The following is a 17,913-nucleotide window of genomic DNA, read 5'->3' as shown; positions in this document are numbered from 1 at the left end:
ACCAATTAAAATTTATTCTGTGAACTGTTCTGCTTTGAAAGTAGATCAAATCTGCCACTTATGCTACTATTAATAAATCATATTAGTATAGTAGTTTTATAGTCTGTAAATTGCTCTCACATTCATAAATTTTATAATTCATATGGAAAATAAAACCCTCAGGGTTTTAACTGACAGCATTGCCAGTAAATGTAACACAATTTCAGACAACATTAATAGAAGTAAAGGATCTGAATAAAGGAGGTGATAGTTTGAGTGCAGTCTACACCAGTTAGGTGGCATTATGTTCAGCCCTGGGCTCCATCCAGTTTTAAGAGGGACATTAATTGACACAACCAGAGCTTGTCCAAAGGAGAGCAACCTGGAGTGTGTGAGGCCTCAGGCCAAGTTACATGAGGAACAGCTGAAAGAGATGAAGATATTTGGTGTTAAAAAAGAAAAGAAAAGAAAAATGAAAAAAATAGCAATAGCCTTTAAATATTAATAAGGCTAGCATAAGAAATAATAATTAAAACTCTCCACATATATGACTTTAGTGTACAGAACTAGGACCAAGAGCTGAAAGCTATACATTACAGTTCAATATTTTTAAAAAGTCCTTAACACTGCCTACAGGTGTTGTTTTCAAATGACATAAGGGTTTACCTGTCACTGGGAGTGATGACTCAAAGTCTACATAATCATTTATTAAGGGGATCAGCTCCACAAGTGTGTTAGCCATGTGAGTTTGGACAAGTTACCATACTTCTCTGAGCCTCAGTTTTCTAATCTTGAGAACAGACTTTCAGGATTGGTATAAGGATTACGTGAGATGATGCAAGTCAGTCCAGCAACACAGTGTCTGCTTATCATATATGCTGAATGAAAGGGCAGCATTATTACCAGCAGTTTGAGAAAGGTGTATATAAACCATGCAAAAATAACAGAGAAGGATAATAACACCAGGGTTTAACTTCCTTGTCAACCAAAGGTTGACAAAGGTCAGTGTGGAAACCTATGTCCTCAATGTGTTGTACAGTGATTGATTTTAGTGGTTCTCTTGTCTTAAATTTTATTGGAAGCCATAGCCAAGGGAATTACATTTCCTCAATAATCAAAAATGTTTATGGAACACTTCCTTGACTTTGTGGAATGCCACAGAGTATTTTTTAAGCACTTGGGAAGGAGAGTTACTAAGAAGAGGTGGCAGAGATGGAAGAGGGTAGTTGTGGAGTCAGGCAAAGGCCATCTTACAGTTCGTGAAATACCTTATGCATAAGCAATAACTTAGGACACTTAAAATGGAATACAGAGGGGCGCCTGGGTGGCGCAGTCGGTTAAGCGTCCAACTTCAGCCAGGTCACGATCTCGCGGTCCGGGAGTTCGAGCCCCGCGTCGGGCTCTGGGCTGATGGCTCAGAGCCTGGAGCCTGTTTCTGATTCTGTGTCTCCCTCTCTCTCTGCCCCTCCCCTGTTCATGCTCTGTCTCTCTCTGTCCCAAAAATAAATATAAATGTTAAAAAAAAAAAAATGGAATACAGGTACAGAAATGCAATATGTAGCCTGAAGACCATAGAATTTGGGGGAACTGAATCCATTCAAAATGCAAACATTTATTTAAAAAAATTTTTTAATGTTTTTATTTATTTTTGAGACAGAGAGAGACAGAGCATGAGCAGGGGAGGGGCAGAGAGAGAGGGAGATACAGAATCCGAAGCAGGCTCCAGGCTCCGAGCTGTCAGCACAGAGACCGACGCGGGGCTTGAACTCAAAAACAGCGAGATCACGACCTGAGCCGAAGTTGGACGCTTAACCGACTGAGCCACCCAGCACCCCAAAATGCAAACGTTTATTAAGCACCATCTCAGCCTTTGAAGAATAAGAGCTGAATATAAGAAATGTAGAAATAACTACAGGAAACTTTTCCTGCCCTAAAGATTTCATACAGTGTAGTCTGAGGTATGGCAATGTATAGAATTCGTCATAAATCCAAACAAAATTTAAACCAAATGCTGTGGGAAAATAGAATAGGAAGCAATGAATAGAAAGGAAGTATAATGCAGGGTCAGGGAGTTAGGAAAGTTTTTGAAGTGATATTGGTACAGTTCCTACCTTTCTATACGTGGTTAAAAGAAGACAAGCATTCATGACCTTGGGAATAGTATTAATCTAGGCAAAGAGATGTGGAAAATCATCAGTCTTCCAGGGATGGCAAACTGCCTACTGTGGCTTGAATACAGGAGGTTGTGGGGAAGGAAGGAGTGGCAGGAGATGAGCCTAAGAAAGTCAAGTGTGGTCAGTTGTTACGAAGCGGAGAACTAGACTAAGAAATGGAATTAAAAGAAGAATTATTAGGAGCACCTGAGTGGCTCAGTGGGTTGAGCATCTGACCTCTGCTCAGGTCATGATCTCATGGTTTGTGGGTTCAAGATCTGCGTCAGACTCTGTGCTGACAGCTCAGAGCCCAGAGCCTACTTAGGATTCTGTGTCTCCTTCTCTTTGCCCCTCCCCTGCTCACACTCTGTCTCTGTCTCTCCAAAATGAATTTAAAAAATGCTTAAAAAAAAAAAAAAAAAGAATTATTGGAGAAGAAGTTTCATGAGAACATATTTACTATTATGTATCTTATGGGGCCACTGATGACTTTAAACCAGAGAGTAACAAAATATCCCAGAAAGGTTGATGAACTTGTATTGAGACAATTGACAAAGGTCTGACTGAGGAGATGAGAGAAGATAAAACTTGGAGGATCCCTAAACATTCCTGAATGAGAAGTGAAATAATGAAAATTTTGTTTGAGGAAGATCGGACGATCAGTTGTAAACCTCACAGGGAGGGGAGAGCCTAGAAATAAGGAACTGTTCTGTGTGTGTGTTCTAGTGAGGGAAATGGATAGAAAGTACTGGTGAGAAAGCAACATTGAGGATAAGTGGAAGAATTGGTAAGGAAATATGTAGAAAAGGAGAGGAGTTAAAATGACTTATAAATTTGTGCTGTGTAACTATATATACCCAAGAAATGCTATGGCTCACATTGGCCTTTTGGTTCTTTTTGGGTCCCTGTAGTCAACCACTGTCCTGCTTGAGACAACAACCACGACCGTCAACACACTATCTTGTTGAAAACCTGCTTGTTTATTTTCCCATTTTAGTTCTATCCAATCTTAAGGATGTCTTAACCAGGAGTATAATATGAAGGCAATTTCTGCTTAATGGAACTAATAAAGGATTATTCATTTCAGCCTAATTAATGATTAATTAATTAGCCTAATGATAATTAATTTACCCTAGTTATATTTGTAAAGGGTGAAGCTGCATATAGCCTTTTATTTTTTGAAGCTTTGCAAGCATGTCTATAATGTAATCTTTGTTTACATTTTATTATTTATTTATTTACTTATTTTTATTACAAGTTTCTATTTAAATTCCAATTCATTAACATATAGTGTAATATTAATTTCAGAAGTAGAATTTAGTGATTTATCACAAATAACGTCCAGTGCTCATCACAGGTGCCTTCCTTAATACCCATCACCCATTTAGACCATTCCCACCACCTCCCCTCAGCAACCCTCACTTTGTTCTCTATAGTTAAGAGTCTGCTTTATGGTTTGCCTTTCTCTTTTTACCCCCTATGTTCATCTATATTTTTTTTTCTATTTCCAGACTAGGGTTATTTTAAAGATGACTGTGGGGCAAGCTTTTTCATGTCCGTACATGACGACTCCAGGCCACTTCTAAATTCAAGGAATTGAGGATGCAGTTTTCTCAGTTTATTGTCATAAACTAAATTTTATTTTATTTTATTTTTAAATGTTTATTTAAAGAATTGTATTGGGGTGCCTGGGTGACTCAGTCGGATAAGCGTCCAACTTCCACTCAGGTCATGATCTCACAGTTCACAAGTTCAGGCCAGGCATTGGACTCTGTGCTGACAGCTCAGAGCCTGGAGCCTGCTTTGGTTTCTGTGTCTCCCTTTCTCTCTGCCTCTCTCTCTCTCTCTCAAACGAATAAACATTAAAAGAAATTTTTTAATAAAAAAATAATAAAACATTGCATTAAAAACACAAGAAACAACAAATGTTGGCTAGGATGTGGAGAAAAAGGAACCCTTGTGCATTGTTAGTGAGAAAGCAAACTGGTGCAGCCACTGTGGAAGACTGTATGATGATTCCTCAGAAAATTAAAAATAGAACTACCCTATAATCCAGTAATTGCACAACTGGGTATTTACCCAAGGAATACAAAAACACTAATTTGAAGGTATACATGCACTCCTATGTTTATTGCAACATTATTTACAATAGCCAAATTATGGAAACAGCCCAAGTGTCCATCAATAGATGAATGGATAAAGAAAATATGGTACACACACACACAGAGGAATATTATTCAGCCATAAAAAGAAAGAAATCTTGCCATTTGCAATGACATGGTTGGAGCTAGGGAGTATAATGCTAAGTGAAATAAGGCAATCAGAGAAAGATAAATATATGATTTCACTCATGTGTAATTTACAAACAAAACAAACAAACAAAGGAAAAACAGAGACAAACCAAGAAACAGACTCTTAAGTATAGAGAACAAACTAATGATTGCTAGAGGGTAGATTGGTGGGGTTATGGGTGAAATAGGTGAAGAGAATTAAGAGTACATGTATCTTAATGAGCACTGAGTAATATATGGTATTGTTGAATCACTATAATATAGTGATTATACTATAATATATACTATGTATATAACTACATATAATATATACTATATATATAACTGTATATAATATATAATTATATATACTATAATGTAGTATATTATACATCTGAAACAAATATAGCAGTCATATGTTACATTCAGTGTATGTTAGCTACACTGGAATTAAAGAAAGAAGGTAGGAAGGAAGGTAGGAAGGAAAGAAAAGAAAGGAAAGAAGGAAGGAAAGAAGGAAGGAAGGAAGGAAGGAAGGAAGGAAGGAAGGAAGGAAGGAAAAGGGAAGAAAAAAGGAAGAAGAAAGAAAAAGAAGGAATGAAAGAAAGAAAGAAAGAAAGAAAGAAAGAAAGAAAGAAAGAAAAAGAAAAATAAGATAAAAAAAAAAGTGATCAGTCCCCATCTCAGTAAATGGCCCCACCATTCACCCAGTTGCTGGAGCTAAAAACCCTGGTGGTCATCTTGGAGCTCTCTCATTCCCTTAGTGTCTACATTCAGTTTATCAGCAAGTCTAGACTGCACTTCCAAAACATTGTGAATCCATCTCCTGTTCTGCATTTCTCCTGCTATAACCATCTTTTGCCCTATCACTCTCCTTAATCTCTCTGCTTCCAGTCTTGCCTTTCTGCAATCCATTCTCCACAGAGATGTCAGAGTGATCTTTTAAAAACATTGATCAAATCATATCTCCTTACTTCTTATAATTTACTGCAATAGTTTCTACCTACACATAAAATTGAAATTTCTTTCCATGGCCTACAAAGTCCTGCATGATCCAGCTTCTGTTTTCCTCACCAACTTCACCTCCTACCTCTCTTATTTTCTCCATCATTTTCCACCCATACAGGTACCATTTTTGTTTTCAGACACACTAAACTTGTTCTAATCTTGGCATCTTTGCACTATCCGTTCCTCCTGCCTGGAATATTCTTCTCCCAGATCTCCTCATGCCTCTTCATTATTAGCAGTGAAGACTTATATCCCCCTCTGATCACTTACACATCACTTCTGTAACCAACCTCCTTAAAGAAGACAACACCCACCCCCTACTACTATCTATTACATCCCTGTTTGTGTCCTTTATGCAAATTTTGAAGTCTGAAATTATCTTGTTTAGTTATTTACTGACTTATTGTCTCTTTCCTCCACTACAGAGCAGGAAATTTTGTTTCACTTCTATCAACAAAGCTTAGCACAGTCACTGGCATCCTGTAGGTGTACAATAAATGATTTTGAATAATATTAATCCCAGTTATCACCTATATCATACCTACTGCGTACCAGGCACTGTTCTAGCACTTTACATTATCAACTGATTTAATTTTTGCAACAATCCTAAAAGATGGACGATACTGTTATCATCTTTATTTTACAGTTAGGAAATACATATAATGAAAGGCTAAATAACCATTCCAAAGTTATACAACTGTTAAGTGTCAGACCGAGGATGCCAATTCAAAGTCTGACTCTAGAGTCCTTGCTCTTAGTCTCTACAAAATGCTACCTCTGAAAATGAACTCAGTGTTGAAGTCTGTTTGTGTGGAAAGGGTAATTGCTTAGAGGAGAAAGTGCTACAGTGGAATTTTAACGGACAACTGGGGAATAAAGGAGTGAGAGGCATTCAAAGTTGAGGGAAGAGTGTATTCCAAAGCACGCATTTTGCAATAGTCATATGTGTTTATCTTCCTTTTCATATTTTTATATATCTGAAATTTCAAATAACACTTAGGATGCACCTACATTCCCTGAATGGAATGTATATGTTATTTCTTAACATTTTTTTCCAGAAAGAGCTTTGGACAAAAATCCAGAAAAAACTGTGTTCTAATCCCTACTCTATAATTTTGAATCGCTTTGGCCTCTAAAATGCTCTCTGAGCCTTAGTTTCTTTACTGGTAGAATGGGAATGATGATCCTCCAGCTCACGATGCTGACAGTTCTCAAGGAGATTATGGACGCAAAAGACAAGTGCAGACTGTGAAGCGCGAAAGAAACATCATATTCTTTCCCTCATATAGCTTATTTTAGCTTTCAAAAAATTTTTTATTTATTTTTGAGGGAGGACAAGCGGGAGAGGGGCAGAGAGAGGGGGACAGAGGATCTGAAGGAGGCTCTGCGCTGACAGCAGCAAGCCCGATGTGGGACTTGAACTCAAGAATCACGAGATTGTGGCCTGAGCGGAAGTTGGACGTTCAACTGACTGAGCCATCCAGGTGCCCCAGCTTTATTTAACTTAATAAGTCCAATGGTTTTCCCTCATTTTAAGGCCCAGATCTCTCAATACTGGATTTCCTTTCTTGACTCAGCTTAGTGGGGCTACTTGATTCTTTTGAGTCATTTAATGAGACCCAGTTCTTTACTAATCCTAACACCTGCCCTAAGTATATTGCTGAGAGTTTGATTGTGATTATATTAATCTATAGATCAATTTGGGGATGTCCACAAATGTGTTACATTCTTCCATTAATTTAGGTCATTTAAAATTTTTCCCAATTATGTATCAGAGTTTTTTTTAAGATACTGACCATCTTTCCTAAGCATGTAATGATTTTAATGCTATTATACATGATAACATTTAAAACTTCTTATTTTCTACTTGATTTTTGCTGGTTTAAAAAACACAGTTGAGGGGCGCCTGGGTTGCTCAGTCGGTTGAGCGTCCAACTTCGGCTCAAGTCATGATCTCGCAGTCCGTGGGTTCGAGCCCCGCATCGGGCACTGGGCTGACAGCTCAGAGCCTGGAGCCTGTTTCGGATTCTGTGTCTCCCTCTCTCTCTGACCCTCCCCTGCTCATGCTCTGTCTCTCTCTGTCTCAAAACTAAATAAAACGTTAAAAAAAATTTTTTTTAATAAAAAAAATAAAAAAATAAAACACAGTTGATTTTTATATACTGACCTTATATCACTCCCCTAAATATTACTTATTAATGCCAGTAGTTTACCTTTAGGTTATTTTTTATTTTTACATATATAATTATGTCATCTGTAAATAATGATCATTTTATTTCTTCCTTTTTAAACATTATACTTTTTATTTTTCTTGCCTTACTGCATTTCCTAAGATATCAAATATACTGTTGAATAGTAATAGTAGACATCCATGTCTCTTTCCAAATTAAAAAAAAAAAAAAAATATATATATATATATATATATATATATATATATATATATATATATGTTATTTTAGAGCAGGCGTGAGTGGGGGAGAGGGACAGAGGGAGAGAGAGAGGGGCTCTTGAGCAGGCTCCTCACTCAGGCTCCTCCCATGTTGCATATAGTGCAACAGTGATTTCAGGAGTAGATTCCTTAATGCCCCTTACCCATTTAGCCCATTCCCCCTCCCACAACCCCTCCAGCAACCCTCTGCTTGTTCTCTACATTTAAGAGTCTCTTATGTTTTGTCCCCCTCCCTGTTTTTGTGTTATTTTTGCTTCCCTTCCCTTATGTTCATCTGTTTTTTGTCTTAAAGTTCTCATATGAGTGAAGTCATATGATCTTTGTCTTTCTTTGACTGACTAATTTCACTTAGCATAATACCCTCTAGTTCCATCCACATAGTTGCAAATTTAGGATTTTCTGTATGTAAACTGATGTCATCTGCAAGTAGAGACAGTTTCACTTCTTTCTTTCTAATCCTGATACCTTTGTTTCTTTTTTTGCCTGGTCGGTCTAGCTAGGATTTCCATTACTGTGTTGAATAGGAGTGGTGAGAGTGGGCACCCTTGCTTCTTCCTGATCTTAGAGGAAAAACTTCCAACCTTTCACCATATACTTGAGTATGATATTAGCTGTGGGATTATCATGTATGAGCTTTATTATGTTAAGATATGTTCCTTCTATGCCAAATTTGCTAAGAGTTTTTATCATGAATGGATATTGAATTTTGTCAAATGCTTTTTCTGCATCTACTAAAATGATCATGTGATTCTTTCCTTTCCTTCTATTAATATGATGTATCACATTGATTAATTTACATACATTATTATACCATCCTTGCATCCAGGGTTAAATCCCAGTTGATCATGGTGAATGATTCTTTCGATATATTGCTAAATTCAGTTTGCTAGTATTTTATTGAGAATTTTTGCCTCTATTTTCACCAGGAATTTTGGCCTATAGTTTTCTTTTTTTTATTAGTGCTCTATCCTGGTTTGGGTTTCAGGATAATGCTGGTCTCATACAATGAGTTTGTTAGTGTGCCCTCCTCTTCAATTTGTTGGAAGAGTTTGAGAAGGATTGGTATTAATTTTTTCTTTAAATATTTGATAAAATTCACCAGTGAGGCCATCTTGTCCTGGGCTTGGGAGATGTTTTATTACTGATTCAATCTCTTACTAGTAATTGGCCTATTCAGATTTTCTATTTCTTTCTGATTCAATCTTGATAAATCATATGTTCCTTACAATTTTCCAGTTCTCTTGTAGTTATCCCAAAATTTTACACTTTTTCTTCTCCCTCTAACATTTTAAATTATTGATGTTACAATTTGCAATCTTTTTTATATTGTGTGCCTAATAACAGAATATTGTAGTTATGGTTATTTTTACTGTGTTTTTGTTTTTAACTTTTAAACTAGAGTTGTAAGTGAATTATACATCACTGTTACCATCTTGCCAAATCAATGACTATTTACCATTACTAGTGAGATTGGTGCTACCTTTTCAGATTTTTATGATGTTAATTAGCATTCTTTTACTTCCACTCAAAGAACTCCCTTTAGCATTTCTTGTAAGGCATGACTATGAACTCCATAGTCAGCTTTTGTTTGAAAAAGTCTTTATCTCTCCTTCATTTCTGAAGGACAACTTTGCCAGGTATAATATTCTTGGTTTACAGTTTTATTCTTTTAATATTTTTAATATGTCATCCCATTCACTCCTGGTCTGAAATGTTTCTGTTGAGAAATCCACTGATAGTCTTAGGGGGGTTCCCTTCTATGTAACTTCTCTTTTTCTCTTGTTGCTTTAAATTTTTGTTTTTGTCTTTGACTCTTGACAATTTTATACTGTGTCTTGGTGTGGCCCTATTGGGGTTCAACCTATTTGGAGTCCTTTGAGCCTCATATATTTGGATATCTATTTCTCTTTCCAGGTTCAGGAGTTTTAAAGCCATTATTACTTTAAATATACTTTCTGTCTCCTTCTCTTTCTCTTCTCCTTCTGTTATTCCCATATTGTTGAATTCCTATTTTGTGAATATTGGTTTTTTATGATATCTGTAAGTTTCATAGGTATTCTTCATCCTTTTTTATTTTTTTTCTTTTTGTTTCTCTAACTGGATAATTTCTAATGTCCTATCCTCCAGGTCATTGACTTTTTTCTGCATGGTCGAGTCTGCTTTTGAAACTCGAATTCTTCAGTGCAGTTATTGTATTTTTTTTTTTACCTTTAGGATTGTACATTTTTTGATAGTTTCTATTGATTTGTTGTTCTCATTTAGTTCATGCAACTAATTTCATTTAGTTGCCCATGTGTCTTTATAGTTCATTAAATTTCTTTAAGTGATTTATTCTGAATTCTTTGTCAGATAGTTCATAGATCTCCATTTCTTTAAATCAGTTATTTGAGCATTATTAGTTTCCTTTGGTGGTGTCATATTTACCTGGGTTTTCATGATTCTTGATTTCTTACACTGGTATCTGTACATTTGAGTAATTGGATTTCTGTTCGAAGCTTGAGAGTTTTGCTTTGGCAGAGACTGATTTTTACCAGTCAACTCAGTTTGGGTTTCTGGGTGTGCTGCTGGTAATATCCTTAGGCAATGAAGTCTGCTATTATGGTCTATTTTGGGGAGAGGCAACAGCTCAAGCTCTGCAGTTGGATTGGGGGGGAGGTGCTACTGGCTAAGAATAGTTACATGAGACTGCTGGCTTGGTGCCCTACCCAAGTGAAGCCGTGGGATGGGCTCTGCAATTATCTGGATTCTCTGGTAAGGCTTACTAGATGGTCAGGTCTGGGTACCATATTCAGTTATAGATGGGGCTATGAATTAGCTTCCTACCCTGGTGTGACAGTAGGACAGGACCCAGGGCTTATATGGCACTTTGTTTGGAGATCTGAATCAGGCCAGAGTGTACACTGAATTTCCTGATCAGGTGAGACCACTGGTTTTGCTCTACAGACAGGGAAAGCCATGAGCTATGCTCTCTGTTCCAGTGCCACCATAAGTAGGGCTTGTTGGGTGGACTATGCAGTTTCCTGTGTGCTTTGGTTAGGTTCCCTGGTCAGGTAGGCTAGAGGCTGTATTCAGTAATGAGTAGGGCTACAAATTATTTTACCCGCCTGGGCACAGTGGGAAAAGCAGCTGTAAGACCAGTAAAGCTCTGTGTTGGCTTAACTCAAGTGAACCTGTACTCCAAGTACTTTGGCTGAACAGGTCCATTAGCTTTGCTCTGCCAACTATCAGTTCTACCTGCCTTTGTCTTGTCTTAAGCACCACTGTGTTGCATTTTCCAAGTGTTCTCACCAGCTCTTTAGGTTCTACAGCTAGTGGACGGAGCATCTCAGCTCCCTTGCCTGGGTGGGAAAGGGAGGAAATACTCTAGGCAATTCTCAATTTACCCAACATTTGGGAAGGGCCAGAAGCCACCCTCAGCATGATGGATTAATCCCTCTGGCTATTTTGAGGGTGATCAGCTATGCTTGTGCATCTCAACTTGACATTGTTGGGCTGCACAGCTTGCAGGTGTTCTTGCCAGCCCCTCTGGTCAGATGTGATAGTTCCCGATCACTCTCCACAGATCGTGGGACTGTGACTCAGCCTCTCTCTGGATGTATGCAAACCATGCTCTAGGGCTGGGAGAATTCCTCATATGGGGTCTGAATCAAGTATATCTGTACCCCACTGACTTCCCTGGTCAGAATACACCACTGACTTGGTTTCACAGATGAGCAAAGTTGCTGGTTTGTGATTAATACTTGAGCATTACATGTATGAATTTGGCCTGCCAAGATTTGCATGCTAATTGTTGCAAGCCCCTCCCTCCCTTCTCTGTCACAATCAGATTCCCGGGGGTTGAGCCCTGAAGATTCCACTGCAATCCCTGTGGGGCAAGAGCAGAGTAGTACTCCCACAAAGTGATCCACAATGCTAGGGAAATGGCTGGTTGTCCTCCTGGAGTTCTCTTTTCCCACTGGAGCTGGAGGAGCTGGAGTTGCAGGAAAGACCTCTCTGCATAGTGCTGTGCTGGCCTCGGGGAGGGGCAATGCAACCAGTGTGTAACTGCTTTTTTTACTGTTCCAATGCAATCTGTCATGGTCTCTGTGGTTGGGGATTGCTTCAGCCTCATCCCCATGCTCTACGATTCTCTCAGTGGTGTTATGTTCTTGAATAGTTGCTAGTTGTTCTTGGGAGGCGGAAGGAAGTCAAGATGCTAATCCATGTCAGGTTCCTGGTGACATCACCCCCCTAAAGTTTTTATAGCTATATGACACAATCTCAATTCTGGGGGAGGGGGAGAAAACAGATTTAAAATATTTTGCATTCTACTCTTCTGTAAACTGCTTGAAAGTAGGGCAAGTCTCATTCATAGTTCTTGACATAGTGTCCTATACTTAGTAGGTACTAAATAAATGCTAGATGAAGGAATGAAAGAATTAATTGATGAAATGTGGAATGTTCTGGCCTGACTGAATGTAATTAGCCATAGGGCATGAGAAAGAACAATCTCTCTGAACCAGTCTACAAGAACAATTTAGGACTCTGCCTTGAAGATTCAAGATCTGCCTTTCTAATAGAAGGAACATAAAAGAGATTAACCTTTCTGCTATGTGACTACAGACCAATTGGTACAGCTTGCCTTATATCACTGCCATAGAAGAACAGAGATAATAAAAAACCCTCACCAAGTTATGTGTGTATTTTAGAGGACTGATTAAATTAAGACCCCATTAAATAATCTTTTACCACTACCAGGGTTTCTGTATTATGCTATCAATCCAAAGAGAACCCATAGAAACTGCAAATTATAGGGAGAGTTCTCTTTGAACCTATAGTAGCTTTAAAAGGGGGGTGGAGAAAAGTAACCTTTGAAAAGTGGCTTTCTGACAATTTTGTGTGGGAGAAAAAAATTACAAAAATGCAAAAATATGGCTATCTTCCATATTTTCTGTAGCTTAAGAATAAAACTTTATACCCCTCATTTAAAAATGTTAATTCCTGCCTTTAGCTACTGAGGGAACCATTTTTCTATTTTGAAACTTTGAAGAATTAAGAGGTCATTAAATCTTGGGGCAATAGAAAATCCTAAGAAATAATTTAAGTTTAAGAACTAAGGATTCAATTATGATGAATAGCCTATATATATATATATATATATATATATATATATGCTGTAACAATTTAAAGAATAATTCTACACTAGTCAATCGCTCACAATTACATCAGTTCAACCAGGAATTATTCTTTTTTCCTTTCCAAGTTGTGATTGTCTCACAGTTACCAACACATTGATGAAGTTAATATCCTAGTCCTGTTGATGTCATTCTGGGTTTTCTTGTCAACTGTCATGAAAAATTTTGTCATTAGGCAAGTTGGTAGATGCCTACTGCCAAGTCCTCTTGCCTCATTAGACCAATTTCATAAGCCTTTCTGACTCTATTTGGTAGGAATGGAATCCAGACATCCATGTCTGAAATTAAATTCTCCCAGCAGCTACACCTCAAACATCTCTTTGCTTTCCTTTTTTTTTTTCCTTGGCTATGGTATGAGACAAGTTGGATAGGATGGAAATGGACTGCTCAGCTTTTAAACTTGCCATTCTCCATGGAGCATGCATATGGTCTACTCAATTTGAACAATTCCTGGGAGCAGGATTCAGTCCCTGATCCTGCCTAAGCTCACTGCCAATAGTGCTACAAGGGGGAAAATGGCCTTCTTTTTTTTTTTTTTTTTTTTTTTTTTTTTTTTTGGCTAATACATCTGTGATATATATACACTGTATCTAGATCCACTTACAAGTAGTTGCTCTGTCAGTTCTTTGACTGCCCTTGCAAATCAATCAAAGGATCTACCATATCTCTGTAACAAAATAAATGATTTCTTAGGGCTGACCGACATTTCCTTGATACCATATCCTTTACAAGCATGCATTTTGTGAATCAAAAGTATGGTAAATACAACATACACTGAGTGTGCTCTTTTCCCATGACCAAATAAGAAAGGATTATTTATTCATTTATTTGTTTGCATATTTACGCTTACAGTTTTGTTTGGGGACTTGTCAAGTAAGAGATTAGAAGGCAATTTTCACACAAAAGCCCCAAAGAAACATGATGTTATTCTGTGGAAGTTATTTGATTGTTCTTCATAGTCTTTTCCTTTCAATTGGCATTTAGAGAACCAGCCACACAAGCTGCTCCGTACCTTCCCGCATGATACCATTTCTTCCTGTTCTCCTTATCTGTACCTGCGAGGATGCACAGCTTTCTCTTTTTTCTTTCTTGTGGGTTTGTGCAGTTTCTTGATGTTTGTGACAGGCCACGATAGGGGAAGCTTTTATCACCGTGGGGTTTGGAGGCCTCAGTAAATTGAAAATTGCAAATGAAATCCACTGGGCTTGAATTCATCAGCTATTATGTCAGATGACCTTTGGCAGCTGCTGATAAAAATGAGAGAATGTTAGCTCTGATCCAATTTTCAGCACTAACCATTCCTTTTCAAATCCATTCACAGTCAGGCAGCAGACACATGGGAAGTGAAAATGATAGGGTTTCAAGAGAACGGCATTGTGTTGCAGATTAAGATTTTCTCCCCCTATTTCTAGAGGTCGGCCCCCAGGCCCCTGTCTGGTATCTACCTATTGTCCAATCAGTTTCAATATCTGCTTCAGAGGACATGTTAGCCATCCTTACAGATAAGTGCTTACAGGAGAGAATGTTGGACTTAATAGTTTTGCTTAGGAGGCATCAAGGGTCGCAGTGTAGCAATATTGACTGGCACATGTTAGTTTAATCTGACATTCTAAGGAATGTGACACTAGATTCTTTTAGAGTTGTTGATCTCTAGGTAATTTTTGTTACCAGCTCTGGTTTTATAAAATTTATTTTTGCACAACTATTTATATTCATGAGTCCGGAGATATTCTAAAATGTCTGTCATAGCCAAGCAAAGGAAGCCTAAGCTTGTCTAAATAAGGTACGGAAGCCAAAATTATAAAACTGGGAACCAAATGACTTGTGTGTATTCTGTTCTTGCAATCCAGTTAAACATAAATGCTATCAATAATATTTTAAGAACCAGATTATCCTGAAATAAATAAGTTTCTACCAGTGGTAGGTTCCTCAATAAAAGTAATAGATTTTTTTTTATCGTGCAGGGGGTAAAAATTAGACTTGTTATTTTCCACTGACGTAGCATGAAACAGCAAAATAACACTATGGGTGGTTGAGTCATCAGTATGATTTCCCCACCTATGAAACATAGAAGCCTTCTGAAAATAAAGAAAACTGAGATTAATCATTTTTCCCTTATTTGACTGTTCCAAAAAGACAAATAATTTCTCCTTCAGTCCTTTGAATTCACTGAGGGAATAGTCCAACCAAATGTGAAGGCAAAAAGCATCAGATGTTTGAAACCCATGTATAATTTTTTAAGCACTTAAAAAAACTAATTAACTGAAAAATATTAAACCTGTATTTGTATAGGTTTTCTTGATATGCAGATTCTTACTTTCATGTTTTCCCTTGACACTCTGATGGTTGACATTATATGAAAATAGGTGATTATATGTTAATAGTGTTGCAAGATGGCTTAGATGGCTCTTCTAAATGCCAGTCTTTGGAGGAAGAATATGGCTGTATGAGCTTCCTCATAAGAAAAACAAATAAGTGCATATGTATCTATAGGATGTATATTACCCATATAATATATCTCACTTTTGAAAAGTAATTATTTAAAGTTAATATCTTGCTGGGTTTTCCCCCCACCTTTTCCTGGTACTGTTAAGCCCTTTTAAGAGAAGACACTTATTTGCTGTTTAATGAGCATGTGTAAATAAAATGTGACACCAGTGATGGTGTCCAAAAACAAATATGCACATTAAAAGTCAATTATTATTGAATAATATTTTAAAGGACTCAAAGTCAAGTTGTAAGCAATGATTGAATCTAAAATTAAGCGGGACCACCCAACCAAAAGATACGAATTCAGTATATTTGTGGCTGCCTTTGATTTTCTCAGATAATTGATTTTCTAAACTTTTTTTCCAAACCAATGAAGGCACACATTTTGGACACTCATGGATAAAGAATAAAGCCATGATACATGGTTTTCTGGTCCTACACACCATCCATTTGGACCCCAGGGAAGTGATGACATGACTGGTTTTATGAAAACAGCACTACAACCTTGTGTGGTTTAGCCAAACCACACTTCAGACACAGCAGACAACAGCTCTTACCAAAAGGCTGAAGTCTGCGGCTTTACAAGTTTATCAATGACTGCAGTCACACATCGCCCATTTCATCCATATTCATGTGGCAGAATTTGTTTCTCTGAGTTATAGCTTCCTCATACCTCTACCTGCCTTTAGGTTTGCAATGGATACTGTCACTACTTCCAAAAAAAAGAAGCAAATGATTTAACAATGAGCATGTTCTTAGGGGACTGCAACTATGACAGGCCCAAGCCATTCAGCTTGGACCCAGTGAGCTAACAGGAATCTGCCAGAAAAAACAGCAGCACCCACACTTGGCTGGGCCCTAGGACCTGGCTTTCAGCCACTATGATCTGCATGCTCAGATAGATGGAGCAATTAGATAGGCCTGTTAAGTCTTATGTCTTCATTATTGATTTATAGTATGAACTCAGCATGATTATTGAACCAGAGCAGCCAGTGAAACAAATGAGTCATTGATCTTTACATAGGCTTATATTTCCAATTTATATTTGGGGAGGAAAAACATGGATATACCATTATTTCTGGTATTTTGTTCAAAGGCTTGAACAGAGATTTGGGTAATTCATTGTTCCCACCTTCTGACCTTTCATTGTCATTGCTTCTATAGAAACACTATCCAATAGAACTTTCTGTTATGATGGAAATGTTCTACTCTATCCTGTCCAATACAGTAGCCACCAGTTGCATGTGGCTATTAAGTATTTGAAATGTGACTAGTGTGACTGAGGAGCTGTATTTTTATTTTTATTTTTATTTTCATTGAAATTTAAATAACCACACATGAGTAGTGGCTACCATATTGGACAATGCAGCAGCTTTATAGCATACCAAGCTTTTCTCCTCTCTCTATGAATAGCACTTGTTGAAATTTTACCTCTTTTTAAAGACCCTGCTTAAATACTACCCCTTTTATAAAGCTGTTATTGATTCTCCCACCTCAATATTCCCCCACGTGTCTCTTAATACATATAATTTTATACCTTTGATTGATTTCTGCCTTGTATTGTAATTATCTGCTGTACCCTACTACAGACTGCTTGAGGATAAGGATTATGTCCACCCAATGATAGGTTGTCTACCACAAATATTAAACTGAGGAATTAAACTGAGTTGTAGATTTTATTGGGGGAGGAGTTATAATTTTTTAATACATGCTAATTAGAGAGGTACTGACACTTTTCATGCCCTCTTTTAAGAATGAATGTAGGAAAATCTGTATTATTTCCCTCTCTTGATTAATCTATTAGCACCGAGGTAGAAATACTAAAGAAAACTGTTATATTTTCTCCTCATCTTCATAGATAACAGCACAATGCTATGCATATAGGAAGAAGTCAGTAAATACTTCTTGAATCAGTGTACAAATGACTGAGAATTATTATCCAATTTTCAAGTAACTTTGAAGTCCCTGAATCAAGGAAATATGCTTCTATTGGCTTCTAATGTTAGAAAAATTCCTTATAGAATATTCACATAAATTTTTACTCAAAAATAAACTCTAAAAACTGTTCTATGCCTTGGTTAGGATAGTAGTTACACAACCGTATGTGCTTGTCAAAACTCAGAACTGTACAGTTTAAGAGGATGAATTTTGCTGCATATAAATTATTTATGATGAATAAAAATACTGTGTACTTTAGTAATGCTTATAATTTTAAGTAGCTATTTAGCATTGGAGTACTAAATCAATCATATTTATTTAATACATGTTACTAATTTTATTCAATTGTGTGTTTCTGTGGTGCTATATTACACCTAGTTGACTTCTGAGGAATAGTGAGGTGATCTAAGACAAGTGTTCTATGATTAAAAAAGCACTAGATGTGGATGGAG

General features: G+C 37.2%; 1 long non-coding RNA gene across 1 annotated transcript in view; it reads right to left on the bottom strand.

Annotated features, from left to right (window-relative positions):
* Positions 1-13,839: 13,839 nt before the first annotated feature.
* The window catches only part of LOC123611206, a 36,624-nt gene continuing 32,550 nt past the window's right edge, over positions 13,840-17,913 (bottom strand). The window contains exon 3 of the long non-coding RNA XR_006718491.1: positions 13,840-14,277. This is a non-coding gene — a long non-coding RNA (uncharacterized LOC123611206). The remainder of the gene's footprint in view (positions 14,278-17,913) is intronic.

Source organism: Leopardus geoffroyi, chromosome C2 (assembly GCF_018350155.1).
Source record: "Leopardus geoffroyi isolate Oge1 chromosome C2, O.geoffroyi_Oge1_pat1.0, whole genome shotgun sequence".
In the NCBI taxonomy this organism is placed as follows: domain Eukaryota; kingdom Metazoa; phylum Chordata; class Mammalia; order Carnivora; family Felidae; genus Leopardus; species Leopardus geoffroyi.
The sequence above is the reverse complement of the archived record's forward strand: the minus strand, read 5'-3'. Positions and strand labels throughout refer to the sequence as shown.